Source organism: Fundulus heteroclitus, unplaced genomic scaffold, assembly GCF_011125445.2.
Source record: "Fundulus heteroclitus isolate FHET01 unplaced genomic scaffold, MU-UCD_Fhet_4.1 scaffold_490, whole genome shotgun sequence".
NCBI classification, from domain to species: domain Eukaryota; kingdom Metazoa; phylum Chordata; class Actinopteri; order Cyprinodontiformes; family Fundulidae; genus Fundulus; species Fundulus heteroclitus.
Genome location: NW_023396913.1, coordinates 47912 through 63580, shown reverse-complemented (window position 1 = coordinate 63580; position 15669 = coordinate 47912). Strand labels below are relative to the sequence as shown.

The 15669-nt window shown below is 38.9% G+C and overlaps 3 long non-coding RNA genes across 3 annotated transcripts; 1 reads left to right on the top strand and 2 right to left on the bottom strand.

Annotated features, from left to right (window-relative positions):
- Positions 1 to 4302: 4302 nt before the first annotated feature.
- On the top strand, positions 4303 to 5316 carry LOC118560843. The gene is made up of 2 exons (XR_004929634.1): positions 4303 to 4541; positions 5097 to 5316. It is a non-coding gene; the product is annotated as an uncharacterized LOC118560843 (long non-coding RNA).
- Positions 5317 to 5922: 606 nt separating this feature from the next.
- On the bottom strand, positions 5923 to 7266 carry LOC118560844. The gene is made up of 4 exons (XR_004929635.1): positions 7027 to 7266; positions 6444 to 6537; positions 6152 to 6239; positions 5923 to 5956 (listed from the first exon to the last, which is right to left on the bottom strand). It is a non-coding gene; the product is annotated as an uncharacterized LOC118560844 (long non-coding RNA).
- A 1930-nt stretch (positions 7267 to 9196) lies between these two features.
- Positions 9197 to 9879, bottom strand: LOC118560846. Its single transcript, XR_004929636.1, has 3 exons — positions 9757 to 9879; positions 9491 to 9555; positions 9197 to 9392 (listed from the first exon to the last, which is right to left on the bottom strand). It is a non-coding gene; the product is annotated as an uncharacterized LOC118560846 (long non-coding RNA).
- Positions 9880 to 15669: the final 5790 nt, after the last annotated feature.

Sequence of the window (15669 nt, the reverse complement as noted above, 5' to 3'; positions counted from 1 at the left end):
GAAAATATTGAGTTTGAATTTTGAAAGGTTGAATTTTTTTATATGCAGTTTTTTTTAACACTGAAAAATAGGTATTGAAAATATAATCACTTTCAAATACTGATTTGAATTTTTAGCTTAAAGAGAAAATAACAAATGAAATTTCAACTGTATGGAAATAATGAAAATGAATTTTTTTAGGTGTGTTTTCTGGATATATTTTAACACTGAAAGAGTAAGTACAAACATACAACATTTAAATTTCAGTGGTATTTTTAATTCAGATCCCAGTGACGCAGATTTACTTCCATAGACATACGGCAAAGGACCGCGGGTCGGATTCGATGTCGAGGACTAAAGGCCTTCGTAGATGGGTCGAGCTACCAGCTGCGCCACGGGTACGCCCCCAACAGTTGAGTTTTTATAAATATTTGAATTTCACAGAAACTGCCTATTCATTCTCTATGGAACAAATAAATACCACTTTCGGCATCTATTGGCGCTGTTTCACCCTTTTTCATTACAATACGTTTGAATGGCAGATAAATGAAGAGATTCTGCCTTATTTAAAAACTACAGATGTATCACAGTAAATATAAAATGGGAAAATTATTTTAGTAAGTTTATTAATTAAATTACATATTAGTCTTTAAACAAGACAATTGTTGAAGTTAACAAGAGTGATCTGGATTTTCTCACAAAGCAAATCATACACAGTGACTGACAAAAGTCTTCTCACATCCATTTTCTAGAAGCAACAGCTAAATTCTATTATTCTGATACTAGGTCATCAAATCTATGTCAGTTGAGTCTGTCAACTAGGTTGCCAGTAGGGATTTTTAAGTTCCAGCAGAATCCGTATTCAGTGACACAGTATTGACACAGTATTAATACAGTTTGGCAATGTGTCGAAATTGACGCCTCATCTACCCATCACTAGTTATGACTATTGCAATGGTGGCGATAGGGGGAATTGAGCGCCAATCACGCGGTTGGCATGGAGGTCCTCAAGCAACGCTTCCACGGTGGCGACATAGGCCGAGCAGCGGTGAGCTGCGAGGGCCGCCAATGCTGCTAGCAGCTTTAATTACTAATAGGGGGTTTTCACTGACGTCACTGGCCAACTTCCGGTCCGCCATATTGGGTGGCACACTTCCTTATCTCTAGTTGTCGTACACGTATTATCGTATCGCGAATGGATAAGTACGCCAGCACGCTAGAGCGACCAGATAAGGACGTATATCTGAGGAAATGTTCCGTGATCGACCATATGGACCCCTATGCCCTCCACGGTGCCTTGTTTAGCCGTAATCCAGATGATTGGCCAAATGTAGAGCACGGCGACATAGTGCATTACCTGGTGTTCAGTGAAAACCCTCTGCACACTCTTGAGGAAATGAGAGCTTGCAAGGGTCTAGAGGCTCACAACCAGTTCACATCTGGTTGGGTACCAGATGTCGAAGTTATGTACATCAAGGAAATCGCCATCATACGTGGACGGGTGAGTTTTAATAAGATGGTAAAAATGTTAACAATCCGACGCAAATGCGTCACATGCTTCTGCGGTGGCTGACGGCTGGCGGTGTGCGAAAGCGCTTGGCTGCAGGGCTGATCGACGCCGCTCGCTGCTTTAATTATTTAAGCAGAACAATGACCAGTGCAAAATTAAGTTGTATTTACCGTATTGGCGCCGGTAGGTGCCGGTAGTAGCTGCAGATCATAAAGCCAGCAAACAGTGGGAACACAGTAACTCGTTCAAAGGTAAGCTGTGCTCAGACGGGCTCTGGCACATGCTAACCGTTAGTGCTAACAACCACTCACGCATGTAATGTACTTTTAACTAGCTGCTATGTGTTTCAAAGGTTTAGAACACACTCTCATTGACATCGGGATACTGTGGAAAGTTATGTTCGGTCGACTTACAGCCGCGATCCAAGCGAGCCGACGACTCTTTGTTATCTCTGACACTTGTTCTTCGTGGTTGCGCCTCCAGGCAGGAAAGCGGTGGAAAGTTAACCCATTTTCTATGTTTTTCCCATGGCGATCATGTGTTGCGCTGTTACAGCCCACAATACAGCAACGGTTTACCATGGTTGAAATCAAGTTAAGGTGAAATTAATCAAATTAAAACACGGCTGAGAGAGGGAGTACAGTACGCGGTAGTCAAAGGCAGTAGAGGCGGCGGAGGCAGTCAACATGGCAGCCGCGGAAAGTAATACGTCATGACGCCCAAGCCCTATTATTAATATATTCTTACATGTTTTAAATGCTTAACAGTTAATTACCTGTGACAAAGTGAGCACCGCAGACTCCGGCGTATTCCAGCTTAACACCGTCCAAATCGGACCTGGATATCCGTGTCAGCCATAGGTGACGGCGTTGTTCAGAGAGCTGTTTTGTTTTTTCACACTGATTCACTATTACGGCTGGTAGGCGATAAAAAGAGCGTTGTTCTCCACCTCCACGGGCCGTGCAACCAACCATTAAACACGTTTTCCCCATTGTTCACTTCCAATACTGCCTAAGGCGTCATACAATGCAGGTCAACGGTGCGAAACGACTGACACCCAATATGGCGGATGCGCTGAGTAGTCACGTGAGCGTGATGTCACCTGAAAACCCCCTATTGTTGTTCCTTTAAGGAAAGGTAACCCAGCTGAGTTCTCCCAAAGCAGAGCGGAATGAGTGTCTTTGATGTAATTCAAAAGGGGAATCAGTGCTGAAAACATTATTGCTTATCATTCCCTGATGATCAGTTACTCTGTCTATTGTTTGCCTGACTTGGCTTTATTTCCTTTTTTGCAATATAAAAGCTATGTAACTGTTAATCAGTATTAGAATATTTTTTTCCCAGATGCAATGTGTTTCTGCTCACATAAATTAATAAATAATGGGTAGGAACGACTGTAGCCAATTTTACTCCAGTAGACTGTTTTTAGCTTTGTTCCACAGCAAATTTAGACTGACTGCAGCCACTAGACATGAAGAGCCTGGTGGTCCTGTACCACACCACAGTTCTCCAGAACATCAACACCTAGAAACAGACACAACGTTGCATTTCTGATCCAGCACTTTATCTTTACAAACTCTGGACAGCCCTACAGTTTAACATTCTTAGCTTAGATCATTTCACATTGTGGATACAAATCTGTGATGACTGGCAACTGCAATCATAACTACATAGAAAGACTTACTGATTATATCCTGTGAATTTTCATATTTAGCACTAGGCTGCATGCTAGTGTATGTCGAGAGGGAAGTCATAGATGGTCATGAATACGTGCTGGGTTAACCTGACCTTATAACTAAACAGTACTTATTTAATTTGTTGAAACCGATTAGCAAAGTCAACTGTTCAGTGGAGGCTGAGCACCCCTAAAGATCTGAAGCTAGAAAGGTCTCTGACTCAGTTCATCAACCCAAGACACGAGTTAAGCGCTGTAGCTTCGTCTTTAGATATTCATCCTTAAATTTCCTTCAATCTAGACGTTATGTCTTGGCACCGCTTCAGATGCGTGGAGGAGACCGCCTCGGATGCATACACGCTAAAGATATTTAGTGACGTTATCGTGAAGCCGCTCAGTATTTGACCCAATGATTGTCCAGAGTCTAGTACAGCAACATGACCTAGTTACCGTGCAACTCACTTAAAGCGCTGTTGGCTTGTGAGCATCAGGGCTGTATGAGTAGCTGGGAGGCTAACATAATGTCAAACGCTTAATCCTCAGGAGTTGAACAGGTTGCTTACCGGAGCAGTCGCTGTGTCGTCTCAGCTCTAACTGTTCAGATTGGCTGAAGACAAGAGGTTTCGAAGCACCGCATACTTTACACCAAATTCACCCCAGAAACCAAAAGAAAACTATTCTAGAGCCACCAAATATTTATTTTTTTTACAGAGGGATTCGGTAATAAACCGCAACTGCCCTTCCTTATTGGTGACAAATCAAATCAGTCTCTGTAAATAAATAAAATAAAGACCACAGGCCAAATGACGGCGATTTTTTTCCCCCTGGAAGTAGCTAAAAAAAATCTTAGTGTATGTTATTTCTCTTTGTCCTGTCTGAACGTCATCCTGCGTTCGAGTAGCCCCTGACTGCAGACCGCAGATCGGGGGAGAAGCATCCCGCTGCAGCCTGCGGGAAGGCGGGGCTTGATGTCAAGGACAGCCATATTGGAAATGCTGACGTAACACAAGTCTCACGTAACTTCACGGGAGGGACATATAGCTGTGTCTCAATTCGGCGGCTGCGTCCTTCGAAGGACCCAGCCTACTCAGCCTTAGGAGGACCCAGCCATCGGAGGATGCTCCGGAGGATCCTCAGCCGTTGGTAAATGGGACGGTCTAGCCTTTGGAGCACTTCCTGGTTGCAACACGACGTCATCACGTCTACCCCAAGCCCGGCGAAAACAGCACCAGCGCCGATAAACGACGCAAAAAAATGGATATTGAATTATTTTATTTTATTTACTTGTTATTGGTGGAGGAGAGTCGGTTTAGCCGGCTTCGGCAGCAGTAAAACCGGCGACGAATTTTTCTCAGGCTGGAGGAGCGCAGTGGAGAGGTAACATTTACCTGCTATTATTTTCACCCACAGGGGTCTGCTACTGATCATAATATACCAGTTATTAAACAAACGCTTGTCAGCAGATTGATGAATATGTTTAAATATAAAATGTTATATTTATTTGTAAGACTTGATATAGGCTTATGTTTGTAACTTTAGTAATTTGAATTGAATAGTTAAATGTGTACAAACCCTGTAAATAACTGACTTAAATCACTACTTTCACTATCACTAATGTTGTGTTGAGAAGCCAAACTAATATTGAGAACTAAATCATTATTTGTCTAAATTGTTATCCCCTTACTGCCTGATTTTATTTGTAATTATATAACGAAAAAATAATACAGGAAATATAAATCTAAATATAAAAACGTAAAAAAAAAAGTTAAATAGGGGATCTAGATGAAGTAAAATAAGTAAAGGCCAGAATTGTTTGGTCACAAATTAGCAACACCAGGCGTTAAGGGGTTAACATTCACTAGAATTATATCAGCTAAAATGACATTGCTATCATCTAATCCTGTTGTTCTAAATCTTCATGTCTCTATCCAGACAAGGCCGATGTGCCGCTGCATCAACTTAAATGCACAACATCTGCCTGGGAGCCAGTGACATCATGGCCCCAGACGATGAAGTGCAGGACGACATGCCAGAGGATGAGGAGGGGGAGAACGTGTTGGAGGCAGTCAGTGGTGCTCCCTGGCGGGACCAGCTGTCTGCCGAGGTGTCTGCCCTGGAGGAGGGTCTACCCGACCACGATTACATTTAGATGGCAAGTATAATCACTTTTTAGCTTTTCTCATGTAAGGGTTATGAAAACAGTTGTAGTAAAGTCATTTTCTGCGTCGTCTTAAACATTTTTAGGAACATGGCAGCCGTCGATTGGGTCAGCCCTGCAAACCCTGATGGATGATGTGGTGAACAGTGGAGAGAGGCATCCCCCACCCCCCAGATGATGTCCCACTCGCAGTGATAAGACTCCAAGGTCATCTGTGTGGCATCCCATCCAGTCCAGCAGCACCACCAGGGACTCCTGCTCAGTCAAAATTGTATATATATATATATATATATATATATATATATATATTCTTTAGTAATATTTATTTTATATCTTCTGTAAATAGTTAAAATGTTTTTGATAGTTTATTGTAAATACTTGTTTCCCTAAAAATAAATTGATGTTATCACTGAGAAGTTGTTCTAAGTTTACTTAAATTGTAAAGAAGTGATGAAACAGACGATGTAAAAGGTTAAAAGACTTTAAGAACACACAGACAACAATAACTTTTATAAACAATTTAATAATTTAATTTAACAATAACAGCAACACAGAACCTGAGGATAAACCATGGCCAGGTGGCAGCAGTAGGCTTCCTACTGACGTCCTGCCCTGTCCCTGGATCTTTGCATTCCTAAAGTAGAGGAAAACAATTTGTGTCAACAGATGCAATTTTCTGTAGTGTTTCTTTGAAGCTAGAAAAAAGGAGTGTTTATATATATATATATATATATATATATATATATATATATATATATATATATATATATATATATATATGTGTGTGTGTGTGTGTGTATTTCATTACATTAGCCAAACCTGAACATACTTTGTATTTTTTTTCCAAGTTGTCCCACTTTTTTTTGGCCTGTTGTGGCTCAACTTCACCCTCCAGGCCCGTTTTTTGCAGGATTGTTCTAAACAAGAGAAATGAGAAGAGATAAACACACAAGGGTCACTAATATCACAACTATAAGATTTAAAAAAGTGACATCTGGGCATCATTTGATGTGATCAAAAGATTATATTTGTACGTTGGTGTTTGAACAGGACTTCTTTGAACTTGTGTGACTTTTACATATAAATGCAACATGTATATGGAATTATGTCTCAACTCTTACCTCCATCCGACTGCGGCAGTATTTTTGGCCCTGGTAAAGAGGTGGTCATTTTGCCCACGGAGTTTTATCAACTCCTCTGTATGCTCCCTGCTCCCTAGAACAAAACGACATGTAAAGCATATTTCTATGTCAACAGGAAAAATGACTGTTCTGTATAATTACGCTGGTATTGTTCTTCAAGTGAATTATACTTTAAACCTTATTATACTGTACTGTAAATTAACTATACGTTATTGAGTATTCAAACAAAACGTTTGCAGTATTGACAGCCCAGCACAGCTGGACTGATGTTATTTCTTCAGCTGCATTAAGCTTTGACAGTTCTAATCACTTGTAATAAACTGTATGAGAATAAATTTATCGGATTTGTGAGGGACATGGCTATCAGCACAGTTACAATAAGATGTAGGTTAAAATAAAAAATTGTGACATTTTTATTCAGTCTTTTAATGTTTCTAAAAGTCTCGTATCAACAGATTAGCTCTAAGCTTTAGCTATAGCTGGTCCTACAAATTCCGGTGGCTCCGTTACCGTCATGTATTTTAATAATGTTCAGTTAAAAAAATAAAAACAAACTACTTACATAGCTGTACTCAGCACTACTGCCAGCGCTGCTGCTGCTTTCCTTTAGTCTTGATGAAAATCCGCCTTCTTTCTTCTTCTTAAACTACTAAAAAAAAAGCGAGCAAAGCACCCTGGGAAATATTATGGCAGGCAAGGCCAGTAAGGATGGTCGCGGTGCATCCTCAGAATTCGGGGAAAAGGAGGACGCATTTGAAGGCTGCATTTTAAGCGTCCTCAGAATTTTTGCCAAATGGGACAGCCTCCGCGCATCGTTGTGACGTCACCGGCCTTAAAATGCGTCCTTCGAAGGACGCAGCCGCCGAATTGAGACACAGCCATATATAAAGAGTAGACCCCGCATCGACCGCTCTCGCCTATAGGCGCTGACGAGATTTAGGGGCGCCATCTTGGGGCGGTCGACAACTCCGCTCAGTCTAATGTGTTAACCAGGTGCAGAATCAATTTTAATCAACTATAACTCGTTTAATGTTAAACAAATTTTCACATTTGTTTTGCTTAAAACTTTAAAACTATAGTTATTATAACAAATGGTCCAGTGCGTTTAAATAATCTTAGTGGGGTTAAAAGTAATAGAATATTCTGACATGATGTATGTATGTTTCAAAACACAGCCACGCACACATTTTTTATAATTTTTTTATTGCTATATAAACAAACACATTTGTACATGTACATATGCACATATACGTCCCAAAAAGAACCCCTGATGGGCGAAATCTGTAAAGTAGTAACCTTTATTTATTTTTTTACAATTATTATATACAATGAAATACACTATAGTATATTGAAACCATAGAACAAAACCTTTTTACCGGCCCAAGCATTTGTTTAACAAATGAAAGTACTATATAAACGTTTTTTTTTATTATTTACAAATAAGCTGTAAAATAATAATTTTAATCAATACGAACTGAAGGCTTCAAATTGCGGAGATCAGCGCGGCCCACCGCGACCCGAGTCATTGGATTAGAACTTGAGAAAATGAAAAATTATTATAAAAAAATACAAAGTACAGTAGGACAAATAGTGACTCGTGTGTATTTCACTGCTCTTTTGACTGAGGCGCTGCATCCGTGACTCCGCTCTGTAGCGTTTTTTTCTTCTAAAGCCCGCGGTGCAGGTGAGTTTTTTTTTCGGGAGAAGAACACATTTTTATCGGTAGTTGTCACTCTTTTTTTTTTTCTGGGCAAAAAGATTCTTATAAACCGACACGCCACCTGATGAGAACTGTAATGATCGGCTCATCAATGCAAATCCGTGAAGCAGCGAGACCGTGAAAGGTGAACCGCAATATAGCGAGGGTTCACACATATATATATATATATATATATATATATATATATATATATATATATATATATATATGCTGTTTATTCACTAATGTCTAACAACAACTTTGTATCTCCTAGTATTAGAAAACTTACATTTTGATCAAAAATATAAACAATGTCTTTTCATCTTGCTTGTGAAAAGTTATCCCTCGAGCCCTGACATAAATAGTCCCTCGATTTAAACAAAAATGAGCCGCACAGTGCTGAGGTATCATTAGTGTGTCAGCTTGAATCAGCAGGATTAGGTATCAAGTCGACCGCCCCAAGGTGGCGCCCGTAATTCCTGCGCAGCGACAGTCAATGCGGGGTCTACTCTTATATTATGTCTATGGGAGGGAAGCATAGATATATATTATCAGTGAAACACCTCTTCACCTCCCGAATTTTCTATGTAAAAGCATGTAGCCGGAAGTAAAGATACCCTGCTCCGCTTCAAAACGGAAGTTGAGTGACGTCATGTGAAAAGGGTCTATAAAGGCTGTCTCGTCCGCGCTGCTGGCCAATGGGGGTCGACGTCCGCACGTGGCGGCCATCTTGCCACAGGCAGCTCGCTCATTCGTAACATTGTGTTTCAATGGCGCATGTACTTAAATAACCATAACTTCCTCAATTGTCTAACGATTCTCAAACTGTTTGGTTTGTTAAACAAAAGTCAGACATGTAGTTATGACACTGCACACTTATGAATAATTATAACCATGGAATTTCATATAAAAAGAACATTGAATATAACATACAGGTGCAATAAATATACAAATGCACAAGGTATTTATGTTAAATTAATATATACTATTAAAACTCAATGGCAACATGATATATATATATATATATATATATATATGTGACAGGTTACTTCTCCTGATGACCACAGCTCCACTTTATTGAGGCTTCATATATATATTTAGATGTCAGACGATGACAGGTGGGTGTTACTGTTTTATTCTTTTCCTGCAACACAGCAGACGACACAGCAGCGGCGTGGGTAAACAGCAGTCTCGCGGGACAATTATGATCCATATAAATCCTCTCGCCGCTGTGGCGTTCAGTAAACAAAACAACAGAAAAATAACCAATTGTGGCCATACAAAACAGAAACAACACAAAATATATACTACAGTGATCGTATATTACCTGCAACACAGCAGACGACACAGCAGCGGCGTGGGTAAACAGCAGTCTCGCGGGACAATTATGATCTAACACGTGAGGCGAAAATAGCGTAGAAGCTAAGTTAGCTTCAGCAACAAAGTTTCTAATTAACTAAATACAGGCTCAAAATTTATAGTGAGCGCTAACACAACACACAGAGCAATGCCACACCACAGAACACAAAATATGAACACATTAAACACTCACAAAATCAATAACGTCCCAGACCGCGTGAGAGCACATCTTACCCATATAAATCCTCTCGCCGCTGTGGCGTTCCCCACCCCACGTACCCACTACGTCAGTAGGTGGCGGTGTTGCGCCTGGTTTCACATAATTTAACCTGAGCTCTTCTGCTCCGTTACATATATATATATATATATATATATATATATATATATATATATATATATATATATATATATATATATATAAACACTTTTATTAGGGTGTGATTAATTATTCTAATTTATTTATATTTACATACATACTTTTATAATATGAATATTACTGTTATAATAAAATATGAAATACTGACAAAAAAGGCCTATTGTGTGGCAACCTCTTGGTGTAGAAGCATAATCCAGGTTTCAAATTATATATAATTGTGTATATATATATTTATATATATATATATATATATATATATATATATATATATATATATATATACACATATATATATGTGTATATATATATATATATATATATATATATATATATATATATATATATATATATATATATATATATTAGGGCTGGGCAACGATTAAAATATTTAATCGCGATTAATCGCCCTGATTAATCGCGATTAATTGCGATTAATCGCATTGTATTTACAAACTCCAAGAATGAATTCAAAAGTAGTGTAAAGAGCACTTTTATTTTAATGTTCTGCTGCCATATGAACAAAAGTGTTGTAACATTTGTAGCACTTATTTTATACTGGATATTTTCAACCCATCTATTGAATTTAGTGCACTACTTGATCTTTTCTTCATAAGAGAACAGCAAGCACTGCAGCCAAAATATGGCCTTTTTTGACCTGCTGTATAATAGCCAGTCCCTAAGCTTGATGTATCATGAAACTGTTGACCTTTTGGGTTTTGTGGTTTTTATTTTATTATTACAATTAAATAATAATAATAATAATAATAATAATAATAATAATAATAATAATAATAATAATAATAATAATAATGTTATGTTCAGTGTTTTTTCGCTAATCCACCTCTTATATATTTCAATCCTTATGTAATTTTGTCTGAGTTGTGTGCACCTGCCTGTTGCTTTAATCCTATAAATTTCCCCGTCGTGGGATAAAAAAAGGATTAGCTAATGTTATCTTATCTTAAATAACACTTTTTAATATATGTACTGGGTTCTTTCAAGGTCTTAATTACATGTTATGTGTGGGCTCCAGTAACATCCATCCATCCATCCATCCATCCATTGATCTACCTGGATGTTCCCTGGAGGACTGAAACGCCTCAGTCAGAGACGTCTGTGGGTCTGTCGGGGCAATGAGAGAAGTTTCGTCTCCTCTCTCCGTTTCTGGGGCTCGACGTTTTCCTGTTTTTTCACGTGCTTAGATAAATTTGTTGTGTTTCCACTGAAATGAACCGGCTTTTTACAAAACATACAGCTTGATTTCATTTACGGTATTAAAATAAAGCCAAACGGTGCTACTTCCTCTGTTCATGTTTTTTCGCTGCTGCGGTCTCTCTCAGCTGTTTGTGTATTAAGTTTGTGTGAGAGCTGAGTGGGCGGGCCAGGCTGAGCCTGCGTGCTGATTGGCTGACGCCGTACGAGAGGGGAGGGGGAGCTGGAGAGTGCTGCCGTGACAGCGCGCTGCAGTCAGCGCGCCTGCTGACTGACACTGACTGAAAGCATGTGAGCAACATGCGTTAATGCGCGATAAAATAAATATCGCCGTTAATAGTCTAATGAATTAACGCGAAATTAACGCGTTAACTTGCCCAGCCCTAATATATATATATATATATATATATATATATATATATATATATATATATATATATATATATATAAACACTTTTATTAGGGTGTGATTAATTATTCCACAGTTCTAATTTATTTATATTTACATACATACTTTTATAATATGAATATTACTGTTATAATAAAATATGAAACACTGACAAAAAAGGCTTATTGTGTGGCAACCTCTTGGTGTAGAAGCATAATCCAGGTTTCAAATTAAAGGTAACACTTTGAAGTTTCTTGTAGACTATTCGGATTATATATCAGGAGTAATTACACAAAAGTTCCTATTTTTAAACCATTGTAAAAGTGACATTTATTTGCTATTAAAATTGGTACAATAGTCCCATTCACAAGTATATATAGATGTAGCATGTTGAAATCCCCACCTACACTACTGTGATGGTATACACATGGAAGACAGAGATTTAAAAAATGACCCAAAAAACATAGCTTGGCTAATGCCCTTTGAAAAGGACGGTTTTATTGAGCTTCTGTTGCATGTTGTTGCTCTGTAAGCTAAGGTTAGTTATTTTGGCAATGTGGTGCAGCCTTAACTTAAAAAACAAGGACACAACCAACGTTAACAGCGTATGGTGGTGGCTGTCTATGCCATACTGTGTTTCTCCGATGTGCTCTCTGAGCACAAACACATCCTTTGACCCTATCCTCTTCCGTACAATGTACACGACCTCTAGCACTTTGATAGGCTGTGATCGTCTGGTACATGAGGTCTGACGAATGACCCACTCTGCTGTCCTGACCACATCACTGTGCCTTCTGATGGAATCACCAGATTTCCATTGTTTTTTAACTTCAGCAGGTGGTAGCTCTGGTCCTTGATGGCAGATGCAGCATCTGTTACCAAGCTGGCACGGCAGACATCACAGGACAGCTTCTTCAGAGCCCGTCGCTCAACAAATCCTGAAATAAGAGTTGGTATATTAAAATAATTTATAATAACCATGGGGAAATTAGGGGAACATTTATCTTTTTGGACCATTGTGAGATTGATTTCCCTCAAATTTACACCAAAGAGTAATTGTCATACAATCGTTATTGGTGTCAGTAAAACCTATATAATTGACCAGTGGTCTCAGCCTTGATAACTTGCGCAAGTAGCCGTGATGCGCAACTATGCTGCATGATTAAGTTATTTTTCAACAAGAAAATCTGCAATTTTGACATGTTCATGCATCAAGAATTATAGCCACGTTCATAACGTTTGTAAGAAACCAAACTGTTTGTAAATCCGTCAAGAATTCAATGAGATAAGAGTATTTGTGTTCGTGCTGATCACTCACCTTACATTAGGTACCACAGAGCACGCCAGAAAGCTTGCCTGAGGCAAGATGGCCGCCGGTGATGACGTTTGAGACTCCGCCGTAAGACATCTAGCCTTTATTATGGATATCTATGGAGGGAAGCACATGGAGAGAGAAGAGAAGTCGCGGCTGAATTCTTACTCCGTCCTTACATCGTAAAAATACGTTTTCAATGGCTGTAAGTGTTATCTTTTATGTAATTTGTCACAGATATATAACATTCTTAAAAATAACTGGCCGTGTTGTTACATGTTAACAGCTAGCTTGCATTGTCGTAGTCAAAGATTGGAATTTCTTGCAAAAGAAATATATTGACGTAGTGACAAACCGACTTGAATGCGTTTTTTTATTCTGATTAACATGCATGAAAAGTTGTATTATTATTATTATTATTATTATTATTATTATTATTATTATTATTATTATTATTATTATTATTAGGCCCGAGCAGCGAAGCGCTGCGAAGGCCTATTGTTTCTGTGTTGTTTCTTATTATTAGGCCCGAGCAGCGAAGCGCTGCGAAGGCCTATTGTTTCTGTGTTGTTTCTTATTATTAGGCCCGAGCAGCGAAGCGCTGCGAAGGCCTATTGTTTCTGTGTTGTTTCTTCTTATTATTAGGCCCGAGCAGCGAAGCGCTGCGAAGGCCTATTGTATCTGTAGTGTTAATTATTAGGCCCGAGCAGCGAAGCGCTGCGAAGGCCTATTGTATCTGTAGTGTTAATTATTATTATTAGGCCCGAGCAGCGAAGCGCTGCGAAGGCCTATTGTTTCTGTGTTGTTTCTTCTTCTTATTAGGCCTGAGCAGCGAAGCACTGCGAAGGCCTATTGTATCTGTAGTGTTAATTATTAGGCCCGAGCAGCGAAGCGCTGCGAAGGCCTATTGTATCTGTAGTGTTAATTATTATTATTAGGCCCGAGCAGCGAAGCGCTGCGAAGGCCTATTGTATCTGTAGTGTTAATTAGGCCCGAGCAGCGAAGCGCTGTGGAGGCCTATTGTATCTGTAGTTAGGCCCGAGCAGCGAAGCGCTGCGAAGGCCTATTGTATCTGTAGTGTTAATTATTATTATTATTAGGCCCGAGCAGCGAAGCGCTGCGAAGGCCTATTGTTTCTGTGTTGTTTCTTCTTATTATTTTTTTTATTCTGCCCCCCTAAAGAGGGGGCTTTTTGGGGGCTTTATCATACTCAAAAACTCACCAAACTTTGCAGATGCATGGTGACGAATTAAAAATTTAGTATTTTAAGGTCGTCACAAAAATCAAAAGAAAAATGCCTCAACGGCGCCACCTAGCAATTTTCAAAGGACCCTCTTCTATTCACTTACTTCATCGTAGAGACATGAGATTTGGTACAGTGGTAGAGCTCACCAAGACGCTCAGAATTTACAATTAATGTCATAGTGCAAATATCACAGGAAGTCGGCCATTTTAGATTGAAGGTCTGATTTTGACCCGATTTTTGACGTTTACAGCATTGGTATTTGATCGAACTCCTCCTAGGGATTTTGAGCGAGCGGCTTGAAACTCGGTCAGTCTGATCATAAGGCATGGCCAATTAAAAGTTATCAAAACGGTGAGTTTTAGAGCATGCTGAAGGGTCGTTGGCAGGGGTCAAAGTTCACCTACTCGCCATGAAACACAAAACTGTTATATTTCATACACAAAAACTCACAGAGCCACCAAACTTTCAGTAGTTGATCACCACTAGGTCTTCTTTAATATCCAATGGTCAAATGATGACATTGCATAGGCCACGCCCCCTGACAACAGGAAGTGTCATGTTTTGTTGTAAGCGGTCGCTATGTTACCCCTCTGAGCTAATCAACATGAAACTGTGTCAAGAGACAGAAGACATATTGGTGTGTTGTGGATTCCAGCCCCAAGTGGATTCCATGGAGCAGGGCGGCGTAGTGGCGTGGGGAAATCACATCAAACCATATATTTTTAATCTTTTGACAGCATTATTTGCTCAAACCTGTCCACCAGGTGGCAGCAAGAGACCACAAATAAACCACAAACCAAGTTGTCTTGTTCAGTAAGGCAAGGCAAGGCAAATTTATTTATATAGCACAATTCAGTACAAAGACAATGCAAAGTGCTTTACATGATTAAAATATAGCAAAATAAAACAGAATAAAAGCAAGTAGGGATAAAATGTAGATAGAAAAAAGAACAAAAAAGTGGTGATTCAGTTAACTAGAACAGTTGAAGGCAATCCAAAACAAATGTGTTTTTAATCTTGATTTAAAGGAACTCAGGCTTTCCGCACCTTTACAATTTTCTGGTAGTTTGTTCCAGATCAGTGGAGCATAGGAACTAAATGCTGCTTCTCCTTGTTTAGTTCTGGTTCTAGGTATGCAGAGTAGGCTAGAGCCAGAAGACCTTAATGGCCCGGATGGTTAATACACTGATAACAAGTCTGATGTATTTAGGTGCTAAGCCATTCAGGGATTTATAGACGAACAGAAGTTTTTAAAGTCTATTCTCTGATATACAGGGAGCCTATGAAGGCAGATTTGTGTCTTTATCATTCAATCAAAAAAAAGGTTGCTTCAATCAAAAAATATATTTTCAATTAAAAAAAAATTCACTTCAATTAAAAAAAACTTTTCAATCAAAGAAAAAAAGTATTTGAATCCAAAAATATATTTGAGACTCAAAAAAATACATTTGAACACTGATTTTCTTTGATTGAAAATGTTTTCTTTGATAGAAGTCCGGTTTTTTTTTGTTTGAAGCAATGTTTTTAATTGAAGTAGCATTGTTTTTTGATTGGACCATATAATGGGTAGGACATTTGTGTCTTTATCATTCAATCAAAAAATAAGTTGCTTC